Source organism: Onychomys torridus, chromosome 11, assembly GCF_903995425.1.
Source record: "Onychomys torridus chromosome 11, mOncTor1.1, whole genome shotgun sequence".
NCBI classification, from domain to species: domain Eukaryota; kingdom Metazoa; phylum Chordata; class Mammalia; order Rodentia; family Cricetidae; genus Onychomys; species Onychomys torridus.
The window spans coordinates 45,334,975-45,351,491 of NC_050453.1; the positions used below are offsets into that span (position 1 = coordinate 45,334,975).

The window sequence follows — 16,517 nt, forward strand, 5'->3', positions numbered from 1 at the left end:
GTCCAGTATTGATGGTGTAGCAGAAGCCAGATATCTTGAACCAGAACAACTACTCATTGCATTGAACATTTGCAACTAAGACTGTTTGTGCAGAATGGTGTACTGTGTGACACAGTGAAGGTCCCAAAGCCACTAAGATGAGTGAATATGTGGGAGAAGCAGACAAGCCAGAGGAGAGAATTGTTTTTTGTTTTTTTTTGTTTTTTTTTGAGACAGGGTTTCTCTGTGTAGCTTTGTGCCTTTCCTGGATCTCGCTCTGTAGACCAGGCTGGCCTCGAACTCACAGATATCTGCCTGCCTCTGCCTCCAGAGTGCTGGGATTAAAGGCATATACCACCACCCGGGACTGGGAAATAAGTGGTTTTGGGATGCATGATGTGAAATTCCCCAAGAATCAATTAAAATTGTGTTATAAAAGAGGAGCTAGAAAGAGCTTATGCCTCAAGCAAGGTGGAAGGAGGGAGAGAAAAATATATCCTTGCTGCAATACATGTGCCACACACCTCATATTAAATAAACAAACAAATAAGTGTATACATAAACAAATTTCAAAAATAACTTTGTGTGATTACACTTCTGAAAGCCCAAAGCAGAAGGATGTTGTTACTATAAGAAAATGAATATGCCAGCAAGACTATACTTTGCTAGGAGAATCTTTCCTGCTATCTCTCACATTCCTACCTGTGGCTGTGATAATCCATTCTTTGAGATCAGTACCTATCAGCCTCTATCCAGTTCATATTCAAATTGCCTTCTCTGTGTCCATGTCAAGTCACCTCTGTCTTGCCTTAATGAGGACACCAAAATCAGTCTTTTATGATCATGTTAAGTGAATCAGACCAGTCTCAGAAACACAAACATTGTGCTTTCTCTCATTTACGGTGCTAAGATTTATAGATACATAAAATCACATGAAAAGTATAAGCCACAAAAGTAGAGGTAAAGCTATGAAGGAATCAGAGACTGAAAATGGGAATGATGAGGAAGGGAGACTAGCAGGAAGAGGTAGGGCAATATGGTCCACCTAAAATACGTGCATGTGCAAAAATTGGAATTAACTTATTTTCATTGCGTTGCTTTATTCATTTTGTCCAAGGGCAGAATCAATAGTAGGGATCAAAACCTTATTCTGAGTGGCTCACAATCCTGACCAGTAAAACCTGAAAAATTGGAAGTGTTACCCAAGTTGTAAATAAAGCCTCCTGGAGTTCACTGGCATTATAGTGGTATACGGAAAGTAAATGTAGCAGGTGTTAACATCTCTCACAGGACTTCGACACTGTTCAGTTCGAGATGAATCTGGGACCCTTGTTGCAAATCCTGCAGATAACCAATGCTGATTTCCTTTGATATGAAATACGACAGTACACAATTCCTCCTTGACCTCACTCTTGCTGCTCTAAGTGGTTCCTATTTCCACAGTGCTGGGATATGCAGTCAGGATCTTCATTAGCTGTTTAGTTCCTAGGGTCCTTCGGGCTGGCTTCAGCCGGTCCTCTGCCACTCTTCCAGACTCCTCTTTTAGCTAATTGACAGACTGAGCTCTCAGCTCCAAGTCACCATGCTCAATGCAGTAGGAGGCATATGAAAGAAATTTAAATGTGTGTATATCTTCAGGGTAGAGACATGCAGTGGCTTCAGTTGCTTAGGTAGAAACTGAAGTAAGGACTGTAAATAGGAGAGGAAATATTGGTACAGGCTACTTCTGGTTCTGTCAATCATTGCTACTTTTTTTTTCTTTTTTTTTTTTGAGACAGGGTTTCTCTGTGTAGCTTTGCGTCTTTCCTGGAACTCATTCTGTAGCCCAGGGTGGCTGCAAACTCACAGAGATCCACCTGCCTCTGCCTCTGGGATTAAAGTGCCAGGATTAAAGGCATGTGCCACACCGCATGTGCCCGCTAATCATTGCTACTCTTTAGGCTAGTTTTTGAACAACACAGAAATGGGATTTTAGGGTCTTCTTACTGTATACCCCTAGTGTCCAGATCCCTGGGGCAAGTGGTGCAGTTAAAGCCTGGCAAATTTATTATCAGAACAGCTGACTCAACTGTATTCCTCAATGGGATATTAGGTGTTCCTGCAGATAAGGTTTTCATGCTGTACTTTAATGCCTGCAATCAATGTCAGAGCTGGTGGGCTTCTCTGGCTGCTTCCTCAGCAGCTGCATGACTCTGAACAGACTCTGCTCAGCTTGGCATAGGTAGTGTTCATGTCCAGATTAAAGTTGTCAATTTGCTCTTATCTGTGACAATGAAACTTTAATTCTTGCTCAGAGAGTTTCTCAGACAGGCCCTGCTCAAATTCATACTTCATTTCTCATTATTGCACCTTGAGGGCATCTCATAAGTGATCAGTGTGGGCATCTGCCTGTCAGTGAAGCAGGGTCCACATTTCATTCTCCATGGCATCCGTGACTTCCTCTACTTTCTGTCCTGCTCAGCCTGTGCTTCATCTCTGTACTGCTCCAATGCCTTTTCCTCATAAGAATCAAAGGCCCCTTTTTCTTCTAGCTTTTGTCTTTCCAAGGCTAGCTCAATGTGCTGATTCTCTGTGGCTTTCTGTTGCACTAGCACTCTGTGGAGCTGATTGGTGCTACCATAGGCATAAGCAATCAGTTCACTGGTAGAGAGCTTGTTGGCTAGGTAGGATATGCTAATCCATTTCCTTCTAGGTGTGACATCTGACATGATATTGTTCAGCTCTTTTCTAAATCCACCCCTTGCTTGGACCACAAATTCACTATGCTGAGACACTACCTTAGCCTCCTACAGAGCAGCTTGGATCTTTCTGAGCACATTATCCAGATCCACTATAATGTTTTGAAGTATCTGCTCTGGGGCAATTACGTGAGGTTTATACTTTTAACCTTCTCTAACTCTCTTTTAGTTTAAGAATGGCATCATCAGGCTTCATTCACTGCTTATGTTGGAAAGGATGTGGAACAAGGGGAACACTCCCCCACTGTTGGTGGGAACTGGTACAGCCACTTTGAAAGACAGTATGGTGGTTTCTCAGAAAATTGGGAATCAATTTACTTCAAGACCCAATAATACCATTCTTGGGCATATACCCAATGGATGCTCAAGCATACCACAGAGACTATGTTCATAGCAGCACTATTCATAATAGCCAGAACCTGGAAGCAACCTGGATGTCCTCAACCAAAGAATGGATAACCAGACTACAACCCACAGATCTAGAGAAGCTAGGAAACAAGAAGGACCCTAAGAGGGATGTACAGATCACCTTGGAAAGGGAAAGCAGGATATCTTGATGAATAAACTGCAGATGGGGGTGGGCAATAGAGGGTAGGGGATGGGGGATGAGAACATGAGGGAACCGGGTGGTTTGAGCTGGGTGAGAGGAGTGGGAGAGCAATGAAGGAGATATCTTGATAGAGGGACACATTATAAGGTAAGGGAGAAACCTGGTGCTAGGGAAATTCCCAGGAATCCACAAGGATGACCCCAGATTAAAACAAGATTAAGCAGAATAGAAACGGGTTTTAGGTCAGAAAACATATTCTATATTATATTATAATATGATATAAGCATATCATTACACATTTCTCAAAAATCCATAACACACATAATACCAAGACAGAATTTGAATGGGGGTCTTTTCCTTAGGTGAAAATTAGTGTTGGTTTAGATTCATCAGTTCTAAACAATGTTCCATGGAGAAGGATGCTTATAAAGGGGAGGCTATGATTGTGAAGAAGGGAGGCATATAGGAAATCTATGTATCCTGATATCAATTTTAGGAGACTAATATATGCCTGATTTATAGATCACAGTGCCAACAAATATTATGAATTGTCTTTTCTACCAAAACTTTATGACAATTAAACATGTTTTGCAATATCTTTGAGACGTGCTCTACTGAGATCTCCTTCTGTCTGAATGTCTGGTTCTGAATATTAATTTTTATTTCTTCACTGTGCTTTTGATATTCTGTAACTGAGCAGACAACATGCTTTCACATTGCTACTTCAGGATCTTGGTAAAGCTCACACACACTCACACACACACACACACACACACACACACACACATATATATATACACACACATACAGACAGACATACACATTATATATATATATATAAAATGTCCATTGGATGAAAACTTTTTTGGGTGAATCTTGTAGTTTAAGGGACATTAATTCAACTCTGAAGTTGTGTTAGTGAGGAATCCCTAATTTTTATTATTATTATTATTATTTCATTTTTTATTTTTATTTATTTATTTTTGGTTTTTCGAGACTGAATTTCTCTGTGTAGTTTTGGTGCCTGTTCTTGATCTCTCTCTGTAGATCAGGCTGACCTCGAACTCATAGAGATCTGCCTGACTCTGCCTCCTGAGTGCTGGGGTTAAAGAAATGCACCACCACTGCCTGGCCAGGGATTCTCAATTTTAACAGGTGGTTGGAACTGTTAAGTCATTTTGATTCCTTGCCAATCACACTTTGCACAGAAGCAATCTTTCACAACTGCTGGCTTCCCACATAAAGAATGATCTTTTATTTCTTTGTGCCTGGGAAGGTCATTCTACATTTAACCACTTTAACATGGAAGCTTAATATTTCCCTTGACTGAGACTTAAAGAAGGCCTTTTTTTCTTTTCTACTTGAGATGATGCATCGTGTTTCATTTAGTTGTCTCATGGCTGCCTAACTGCCTGTGTGCCTGTGTAATATTACTTTTAGCTATTTCCCAAACATGAGTGACTGCTATTTCAGGGTAGAAACCACATTGTTTTTTTTTCCAGTAAACATTAAGCTAACTTTTATCAGATACTTAGCAAAAAGGATGACCTTCATTGTACTTATCTATCTATCTATCTATCTATCTATCTATCTATCTATCTATCTATCTATCTATTTGTCTTCAATTTACCAGCTTCCAGGAAACACATGATTCTTAAAAAATTCTTCCTATGTAGGCTGTGTGTAGTGATAGTTCATTGAATCCCAACACTCAGATGCAGGTAGATCTTTCAGCGTTGTACGTGAGCCTAGCATAAATTGGCCAGTCAGGTACACTTAGCAAGACTCTATCTCAAAAGCTAATACACACCCTCCAAATTAGTCCTATGAGTCAAATAGCGATATTTTACAACTGTATTTCGTTGCAGAAAAATCAGTTAACTTAATCAAATATGTAAGATTACATATTTTATAGGTAGGTCCCAAATAAAGAAGTGATTAAACTATAGTACATTTATCATTGAAAATGTTTGAAGTGATGGACTTTTATTCAGATTGTATCATTTTACTTTTCTACCTAACACAATATTTTCCCCATTCATTTACTCAAACATTCTTCTATCAATTTAGGAAAAATAATTATTGAGTGCATATTATATACAGGGTACTATAGTACCTCCTGGGCATCAGCTTTTATAAATCTCTGGCTCTCAACTCAACTTACAGAGTTACAGTTACTTTCCAAATAAGCCATTATGTTTTTTGTTTGTTTGTTTGTTTGTCTTTTATTTGTTATTATTATTATTTTTTTTTAGCAGAGATAGAATCCAGGACCTCATACATGCTGAGTACGTGTTCTACCACTGATCTATATACTCAGTTCCCCATTTCTGTAGCATAGATTACTTCAAGGTTAATCTGTCCTTCAACTCACTGGCAGTCAAATTCTCTCATCTTGGCTACCTGATTGAAATGCCTGCATCATTCTGTGAAAGCCACATTGCACAATTATGTATCTGACAGCACAATACAGTCAATTCACTAACCTTAAACACAGCTGTGGAGGGGAGCGAGGTGGGTAAAAGAATATTGTAAGTTTGATATGCAATTTTTCTAATGCTTGATCCTGATATTTATAGCACAATGAAACAACAGATTAGAATGGTTTCCCTCTGCAAAATGATAGCTGAGAGAGAGTAAGTAAATTTTCATGAGTCATATTCACATTCAAGCCAAAATTTTCTAGATTCTCTCAAGCGGGTATTCACTACATTAAAGACTATAAAAGGAATTTTAATCTTCATTATTGTTGGCTTTTCCTACTGCTGTTAATTAAGCTTTAACAAATTAAATGAAGCAGGGATCCTGAGGTTATACCAGAATGAGGAAAGAGCAGGTTACCAAATTCACTGAGGTGTAGTAGGTCACATCCTGAATTGGGAGTTATTATTCTTAGAGATTTTTATCTCAGTGTAATGGCTTAACATTAAGGTACTTAAACATTAGATTATAGAGACTAGAGTTCCATGTCAACTTTAGGAACCAAAATTATCATAGAAAACACATGCTTTTAAAAACAGTTTTCTGCTCTTCCATGAATTTCCCATGTAACCTTTGGCTATACAAGGATAATTGTACCTTTCGTTTCTCATGCATTTGAGAATATGTGATTTCTCATAAAGTGACTTTGTAAGAAAATTTAAATAGAAGCATTAGTAAATATCAAACTATGAAAATATCATGTAATGGTGAATTGTTTTTTAAAGTTTAGTTTGATAGCAAAATAAAATAGAAATAGCCTATGGTTGTTAGCTTGTGGCAGGAAGGAGCAGTCAGTCAGATGCCAGGAGTGGAAGTCCTGCCTATGGCCTGCTGACCCATTTGCCTGGACTCTGCAGGCAGAAACATCCGCAGTGTTCTATTTTAGACTTGATGCCCCTTCCTGTAGCTAGGAGATGTAGGGCTGTGTGGAGAAGTCAATGAAGATGAAACCTGGCTAGTACCCAGTCTCTAGTCTAGCCTAAGTGACAGCAGAAGTCCATCTCACCAACTATAGGATAATTCTAGCTGTCCCGTACCTTGACAGTGACCATCAGCAGAGCATTCACTGGCCAGGCAGCTATGGAGTATGTAGTGGATAGCAGGTATTAAAGAGATATTTCATGGGATTATGAGAATAGGTGGAGGTAAGGTGACAGAAGAAGGTAAAAACAAAATATTGCTCATACCATTTTTCCATGCATCTTCACTAACTCATCTTCCAGTGGCCCTGCCTGGCCTCAGGTGGTCAACGAGCACCCACATCCCTCCTTGCAACCCCATCTCAGAAACAAGCTTTCTTGTGACTGCTGACCACCACTCCACTCTGGACCTCAGAAACCAACTGGTATTTATGGGAAAAGTGGTTTTCCTTTGTCTCTGGATCTTTGATTCTCTTGAAGGAAAAATGTGGGCTGGACTTGGGACTTCGGTGTTTCTGTCTCTCAGATTTTTGGCTATCTGTTGCTCTATGGTCTATTCACTTTGATTTTTTTTGGGGGGGCAGGGTTGGAGGTTGGAGAGTGAGTTCCTCATTCCAGTCACTACACATCTCCTTACTTTCCACAGCATGATGGCCAAAGCTCATGGGTCCTCTTTTAGAGGTGTTTTTGAGACCTGTAGCCACTTTGTCATGTCCCATTCGCCTCAGTGCCCACTTGGTGCAGCCAGGGACTTCTTCAGAGCCCTCAGGAAGGAGAAGTTCCTTCTCCATGTGCCCATACCATCTGTCTAGTCCACTGCTTCTAATCTAGTCTTGCCCTGAATGGATGATACAGTGTACAACTCCACAGAATTCTCTACAGACCAGCCCTTAGCAGGGTCAGACCTGTGTTCCTGGCATAGTGCTGAAGAAGAGAGCGGCCAAGGATATGACTCTTATAATGTGCTTTTTTTAAAAAAAATAATTCTTACAGAGCTGGAGAGCATTTTCTCCTCAGGTCTTAAGTTAAGGGGGCTCTGAGCTTGAGTTTATTGTTCTAGCCAGCTGTGAGCTTCTGTGTATTGGGAAATACCATTTAGATTTGAGCAAATAAATAAGCAAAATGACAACAAAAGACAAACAAAATGCAAGCAAACAAACAGGACTAGAGATGTCAAAAGGCACTGGAACAAGAACCTCTTGTCCAATCCAATCTCACTGTGTTAAGAGCTATACTGAAGATTTCATGTTGTGTCATCCTAGAATCCCTGTTATGGAATCCTAAATTCCAAGGTGGTGGCATTGTCATGTTCATAAGGTCTCTTCCTTTGTGGTTCAGATTAGTGTCCTTATAGTGAAATAATAACCAGAAATCTGCATCTATAAATCAAAAAGCAGACCATCACCAGATAATGCAATTTGTTGGGAACTTCCCAACTCCCATTAAAAGACTTTTGTTTGTAAGTTATTCAAATAGCTATCTTGTTTCAGTTTCTCTCAGGGACTGGGATAAGGACCATTCATTTATGTAGAAATTTTAATGGTAATAATTAATTATAGCTTTATAAAGTAATTATAACTAAGTATTTTAAGCATATATTTTTTTATATTTCCATGATTTTTATGCTGCAATGGTAATGAATAAAATATAAGATCCTGGAGTTCACTTATTTGAAACAACAGATAAAGCATCACTATTAGTTTTCATGCCTATATAATCCATTGTATCATATTTCCATGGTTTATTAAGCAGTATACATTTTATTTTAGTGAATGCTAAGTAATGAGTTATTCTGACATACTTTGGCATAGAATTCAAATTCATAATTTTTTATAGGTTTAAAATTTTCTTGATTTTTTTCATTATACTGTTGACTTTATTATCATGCTATAGGAGTCAGAATACAATCATATTCAATAATAATTTGTAACAACAGAGAAGTTTTATTTATATTACAATGATATAAATAATACAGAAAATTCATTGTCTTCTGTATACACACATTCATATTTACGTAGATACACACACACCCTAAACCTTAACATAAATATGTATTTTGAGGAACTGAATGTTGCAATTGTTTAAATCTAAATATTTCCATGCTTTAATAGGCACAAAGACATATGTACCAGTGTAAGGGAATCTCTTTCACCTCTTCTCACTCTGCTGTCTTTCATGTAAAATGTTTGGAATTAGAGTGTCACATTCAAACAGATTCCTGGATCTTAACTTCCTCATTTGAGGAAACTTGAGTTGTCAGGAGTGAACTAGTGCTGTAGATCATATGCAGATATTCCAACACTAATCATCATACCCTTTTCTTTCTCATCAAGTGTTGTCAGAAATTAAAGACTTGAAAAGTCTTATTTTTCAGATAAAAATATCTAAACAAGAATCAGATCTTATGGGAGTTATATACATTTTCATGAATATTCAATTTCTTTTTTTTAACTGTGTTTTCTTTAATTTTTAAATTTATTATATTTATGTTTTAATTTTACACATCAGCCATGGGTTCCCCTGTCCTCCCTCCTCCCACCCCCGCCCCCAATTTGTCCCAGCCCCTCTGCTCCATTCTCATCTCCTCAGGGGCCAAGACTCCCCTGGGGATTCATTTAAACCTGGTGGATTCAGTACAGGCAGGTCCAGTCCCCTCCTTCCAGACTCAGCAAAGTATCCCTGTGTAAGCCAGCTCATACACTAAGGACAGGTCTGAGTCCCACTGCCTGGATGCCTCCCAAACAGTTCAAGCTATTCAATTGTCTCACTTATCCAAAGGGCCTGCTGCAGCTGAGGCTCCACAGCCTTTTGGTTCATACTGCATGTGCTTCCATTTGTTTGGCTATTTATCCCTGTGCTTTTCCAATCTTGGTCTCAACAAGTCACACTCTTACAGTCCTTCTTCTTTCTCAACAATTGGACTCCTGGACCTCCACCTGGGGCCTGGCCAAGGATCTCTGCATCCATTTCCATCAGTTATTGGATGAGAATTCCAGCATGACCTTTAGGGTGTTTGGCCATGTGATCACCAGACTAGGTCAGATCAGGCTTTCTCTCAACCATTGCCAGCAGTCTACAGAGGATGTATCATTGTGGATTTCTGGGGAACTCTCCAGCACTCTCCCTATTCCTGTTCTCATGTGGTCATCATTTATCATAGTCTGTTATTCCTTGTTCTCCCTTTCTGTTCTTGATCCAGCTGGGATCTCCTGATCACCTAAGCTTTCTTTCTCTCGATGTACCATGTTTTCTTTATCCATTCTTCAGTTGAAGGGCATCTAGGTTGTTTCCAGGTTCTTGCTATTACAAACAATGCTGATATGAACATAGCTGAGCAAATGCCCTTGTGGTGTGATTGAGCATTTCTTGGGTATATGCCCAAGAGTGCTATAGCTGGGTCTTGGGGGAGATGGATTCCCAATTTTCTAAGGAAGTGCCATATTGATTTCCAAAGTGGCTGTACAAGCTTGCATTCCCAGCAGCAGTGGAGGAGAGTTCCCCTTGGTCCACATCCTCTCCAGCATAAGCTGTCTTCTGTGTTTTTGATCTTAGCCACTCTGACAGGTGTAAGGTGGTATCTCATAGTTGTTTTGATTTGCATTTCCTGTATAATTAGGGATGTTGAACAATTCCTTGAATGTCTTTCAGCCATTTGAACTTCCTCTGTGGAGAATTCTCTTTTTAGTTCTATAGCCCGTTATGTAATTGGACTGTTGGGTATTTTGATGTCTAATTTCTTGAGTTCTTTATATATTCTGGATATCAGCCCTCTGTCTGATGTGGGGTTGGTAAAGACCTTTTCCCATTCTGTAGGCTGTCGCTTTGTCTTGTTGCCCATGTCCTTTGCTCTACAAAAGCTTCTTGGTTTCAAGAGGTCCCATTGCTTGATTGTTTCTCTCAGTGTCTGTGCTATTGGTGTTATATTTAGAAAGTGATCTTCTATGCCAATGCATTCAAGACTACTTCCTACTTTCTCTTCTGTCAGGTTCAGAGTAACTGGCTTTATGTTGAGGTCTTTGATCCACTTGGACTTAAGTTTTGTGCACAGTGACAGATATGGATCTATTTGCAGCCTTCTACACTTTAACATCCAGTTATGCCAGAACCATTTGTTGAAGATGCTTTATTTTTTCCATTGTACATTTTTGGCTTCTTTGTCAAAAAATACTCTTTAAATTGTTCCACACAATAGAAGCAGAAGGAATATTACCAAACTCCTTCTATGAGGCTACAACTACCCTGATTCCTAAACCAAATAAAGATACAACAAAGAAAGAGAACTACAGACCAATCTCCCTCATGAACATTGATGCAAAAATACTCAATAAAATACTGGCAAACAGACTCCAAGAACACATCAAAACAATTATCTACCATGATTAATTAGGCTTCATCCCAGGGATGCAAGGGTGGTTTAACATACAAAAGTCCATCAATGCAGTACACCATTTAAACAAACTCAGAGAAAAAACCACATGATCATCTCACTAGATGCAGAAAAGGCATTTGACAAAATCCAACACCCCTTCATGATAAAGATCTTGGAGCGATCAGGAATACAGTGAACATACCTAAACATAAAAAAGGCAATCTACAGCAAGCCAACAACTAACATTAAAGTAAATGGAGAGAAACTCAAAACAATACCACTAAAATCAGGAACAAGGCAAGGCTGTTCCCTCTCCCCATACTTATTCAACATAGTACTTGAAATTCTAGCCAGAGCACTAAGACAACATAAGGAGATTAAGGGGATACAAATTGGAAAGGAAGAAGTCAAGCTTTCCCTATTTGCAGATGATGTGATAGTATACATGAGTGACCTCAAAAATTCAACCAAGGAACTGATACAGCTTATAAACACCTTCAGCAACATAGCAGGATACAAGATCAACTCAAAAAAAAAAAATCAGTAGCCCTCCTATATACAATTGACAAACAGGCTGAGAAGGAAATCAGAGATACATTACCCTTTATAATAGCCACAAATAATATAAAATACCTTGGGGTTACTCTAACTAATCATGTGAAGGAACTATATGACAAGAACTTTAAATCCCTGAAAAAGGAAATTGAATATGATGTCAGAAAATGGAAAGATCTTCCATGCTCATGGATAGGCAGGATTAACATAGTAAAAATGGCAATTTTACCAAAAGCAATCTACAGATTCAATGCAATACCTATCAAAATACCAACACAATTCTTCACAGACCTGGAAAGAATAATACTCAACTTCATATGGAATATTCAATTTCTAATTTTGAAAATGTTGCACTTCTCAGATGTGCTACTTTCAAACTATGTATACTTGACTCTCCTGGACTTACATACATGGAGATGTTTGTGAGTGTGCTTATACTACATGGTTATGTTTCTAGCCTGATTGCAATTCATGCCAGAAAAAGCTCATGAAAAGGTACCAGAAATGTAAGGATGAATAGAATTAAATTATTTTACTCATGTTCAGCTCGATAGTTGACAGACAGACAGACACGCATGCACAAGCACACACAATAATGAGTTGGTGAGTGTTGTAACTGAACGATGTGTAGATTCTGAGAATCCAGTCTCTTCTAAGGTTCCCTTTGATGTTAGTTAATGAGGTGACACTCTCAGGAAATGAGGTGATGCATATACAGGATGAAGAAAGTGAAAGGGAAGAGGAGTCATATAAGCTTGACTCACTGCTCTGAGGGCACATGCAGCTGATAGGTGCAATTAGCTCCATGGACTTCTGTACGGGTTAAATGTGAAGTCCAATTCATTAAGTGTTCAAGAAACTGAAAGAAGACAGGCCTGAGGATGTAGGCTACAGTAGAGCTCCTGCCTAATGCTGTAAATGCTCTGGTTTCAATCCTTAAAACTGAAAACAAACAAGCAGCACTCAGTAAGTGAGGAGGACTATGAACAAAGTCTTACATGTAAGGCAGTGGTAGCTGCCAAAGTAATTTAAGATATTAAAACTGTTTGTTGTTTCATCTTACTTTATTTTCTTAGAGTTTGGGAGCGTGAAATTGGAAATATATGAACAGAAACGTGCTGAAGAGTCAATGAAGTTTATGATTCATTTGGACAAAAAGGAAAAGGAAGCAGGCAAGTGAATTGAGCCTATTTTAGTGGGAGAAGGGAGGATGTGGTGATATTGTGCAGTTTAATAAACTTATCTGGGGTCAGAGAACAGAACAGTCACTAGATAGACATAGAGGCCAGAAAATGGTGGCACACATGCCTTTAATCCTAGCATTCTGGAGGCAGAGATCCATCCAGATCTCTGTGAGTTCAAAGCCACACTAGAAACAGCAAGGCATGGTGACACATGCCTTTAATCCCAGGAAGTGATGTCAGGAAGCAGAAAGGTATATAAGGTATGAGGACCAAGAACTAGGCCTGGTTAAGTGTTTGAGCAGCAGTTCAGCTGAGATCCATTTGGATGAGGACTCCGAGGCTTCCAGTCTGTGGAAACAGGATCAGCTGAGTAATTTGTGAGGTGAGGTAGCTGTGGCTTCTTCTGCTTCTCTGATCTTCCAACATTCACCCCGATACCTGGCTTCAGGTTTGATTTTATTAATAAGACCTTTTAAGATTCCTGCTACAGGAGGACCTGTGAGAACCTGTGAAGTTTGTGCTATCAGTATGATTTGCTCATTTAATAACAAACTGGCCTATGTTGAGGCTCAACATCATGTTTCCTCTTAAAGGAAGTGTGATAACTTAGCATACAACATGGGATTGAGGATTGAGAAATGATGGGCTTATGACTGTTAATAAGAGATAGTACAGTGTATAAGTAAGATTTAGATGACCTCAGCATAAGCATGAGAGAATGAGCTGTCTCCCAGAGAGTGACCTTGTGTGGTGAGAAGAACATGAAGGTGAAAAGAATGAGAACTCTTTAGAAGACAAACTCTGGAAATGACAAGAGGATCCAGGAGCCAAGTGTACATTTTGACTGTGAAATGGGAGGGAATTGTCAGTGCAAGTGTGAGAAGGAAATGGCAATCAGTACATAGCAGATGGTTCCACATGATGGGTCCCAAAGGGCCACTTAGGATACATTTTGTGTTACTTATATTTTATTTTGAATTATCATGTTTTTTTTTCTATTTTTTTTTCTGTGTATCCAGTGAACATATTACATAATCCAATAGAGATTCCCCCTCCACCCCAGTGAAAGTACCCAGCCAGATGGGCTGAGAAGAGGAGTTGAAGCTGATATACAGCCTCATCCAACTCTATGTGGATATGAAATGTTGAGACTGCTCTTCACACTGGAAGGGCCACTGAGTATAGAATATAGTCTGTATTAGGAACAGCATGAAATGCAACACATGGTACCAACAACTTTACATTATTGCTGTCTTCAAATAAAATATTTTTTTAACTTTTTTTTAATTATATTTGTGTTTTAATTTTACACATCAGCCATGGGTTCCTCTGTCCTCCCCCATCCCATCCCCGCTCCACCTTCCCCCATCCCTTGCCCTCCATTCCCATCTCCTCCAGGGCCAAGACTCCCCTGGGGATTCATTTAAACCTGATGGATTCAGTACAGGCAGGTCCAGTCTCCTCTTTCCAGGCTGAGCAAAGTGTTCCTATGTAAGCCCAAGGTAAATGTGCTTGGTTGTATACATTAGATTTTTAATTTTGATTTTTCTTCTTTGCTTTCTTTTTCTTAAAGTGGTCACAAAATATAAAGTCATTTAGATGTTTTACATTGTAACTAACATATTTTTGTTAGAGAATGGTATTCTAAGTCTCAACTACTTATCTTTATTTGTGTGTCTTTCAGTGTGAGGAACATCCTTTTACATGGTATGAAGCTTTTATACCCTCTAAAGCCCATTCAAAACCTACAGTCTTCTATGATACCTTCAATTACTCAAATCCATAGTAACCTTCCTTTTGCCCAAGTACTCATGGCCAATTGTTTACAATTAGAACATGATTATATATGAATGATTTTGTTCCTGAATTTTCACTTTTGAATTCTATTTCTTATAAAAAAAGTTGCCTTTCTTTGACAGTTATGATTTGTCACATTAAAGCTTCATTTTTATAAAAAAACACAAACACACAATGTATAAAACCTACTTATGATAATATAAAGACCCTGATAAATTCATAAATTTAATAAATCTGATGAAAAGAAATTAATTCTTCCCAGTAAAAAGAAAAATAAACTTAGGTCACAACTTTTCCCTGTAAGCTCTATAATATGCTTATTACCTTTCTAGTGGCATTGTATTAATTGAATTAGAATAATGACAAAATATGTCATACTTATTTTGAGTTGTGTAATATTTCATTGCTTTAACTATATTGGATGGTGGATATGTTTGTACTGTTAGTTTTATGTGACTTGGTCATATATAAAATCAACAGAAAAAATATGCTTTTCCATAATAAAGTAGAAATATTTCTGTCTTTATCTTTGCAATATAATATAATTGCTTTATAAAAATACCATATTCTCAGCTGAGGGGTGGTTCATGCCTTTAATCCCAGCACTTGTAAGGCAGAGGCAAGGAGAACTCTTTGAGTTAGAGGTCAGCCTGACCTATAAAACTAGTTCCAGGACAACCAGGGCTGTTGCTGTGGGGGCCCACAGAGATCGAAGCTTGTAGCTTATTTTCATCTTGACTCGAGGTCAGAGTCCATGCCTGTTTTCTCCTGCAAGGCTGTATAATAGGATGTTTTGGCCAAAGGCGTGGTGTCTTATACTTCAAGGCCTAATTACAGGATTCATTGCCGTAAGGTGTGGTTACCAGATGTCTTGAGTACTAAGGAGATGTTTACACTTGACTGTACTTTGTACCTTGAACTGTGATGTCATTGTCTTTTTGCCCCCCTTACTTTGGGTATATAAAGGTTGTGAGTAATAAAACTGGGGTCTATGGTTTTGACTCAGAGCCCTCCCAAGCTATCCTGTGTCTCTGTCTTCTTCTTCATCTACATCTATATTTCATAGCTATCTTTTCCCAATTCCACACTCCTCCCTTCAGAACGGTTCAACAGGTCAAGTGGAATCGACAGTTACACATAGAAACCCTGTCTTGAAACTGCCCCCACCAAAAAAAAACCCCAAAAATATGTCCTCAGAAAAATTTTATATATAGTGTATCTGACTCCCAATTCACATGAACATGAACTTGATTATTACTCTCAAATTATACATTCAATATATGCTACCAGTCAATACTTTATGTACCATTTCCCTTATTAGCAATATAGCTTACTAATATAAATTAGTTCTCATTACACAAGAGCTATTCAAGAAAAAGACAGAGTAAACAAAAGAATTAGAAATTTCTCAGTAGCCAGTGCAATCATCTATTAAGCATACAATACATTAATTTATATTAGTCAAGAAAGAATATTCAATTTAACGCAATAGCACATTACTATCGCTGCCAGTTTAAACTTGATCAAAATAACAAGATGCTGTATTCTTGGGCTGGGGGTTTAGCTCAGTGGTAGAGTGCTCGCCTAGCAAGCCCAAGGCCCTGGGTTCGATCCTCAGCTAAAAACAAACAAACAAACAAAAAAACAGATACTGTATTCTTATCCCGAAGTTGATGACTAGCTAGTACTAGTAATATATGCCTATTATTTAATTATTTGATATTTAAATGGACTCAGATTCATCCTTATTGAATTAAATTTATGTTAACTTAGATATTATTTCCTATAAGAAAAACTGCTTTTTTATATTCAATCTTTTATAACACTCATCGTGTTTATGCACAAATGAAAAGGCAATAGAACCTTCTTGTGGACTCTTGCTTTATGGCATGTTTGCTTTTCATATACAATTTATATTGGAAATATTAGCCCTCACTATAACAA

General features: G+C 38.4%; 1 pseudogene; it reads right to left on the minus strand.

The window, feature by feature from the left end:
* Positions 1-1,399: 1,399 nt before the first annotated feature.
* On the minus strand, positions 1,400-7,459 carry LOC118592870 (annotated as a pseudogene).
* Positions 7,460-16,517: the final 9,058 nt, after the last annotated feature.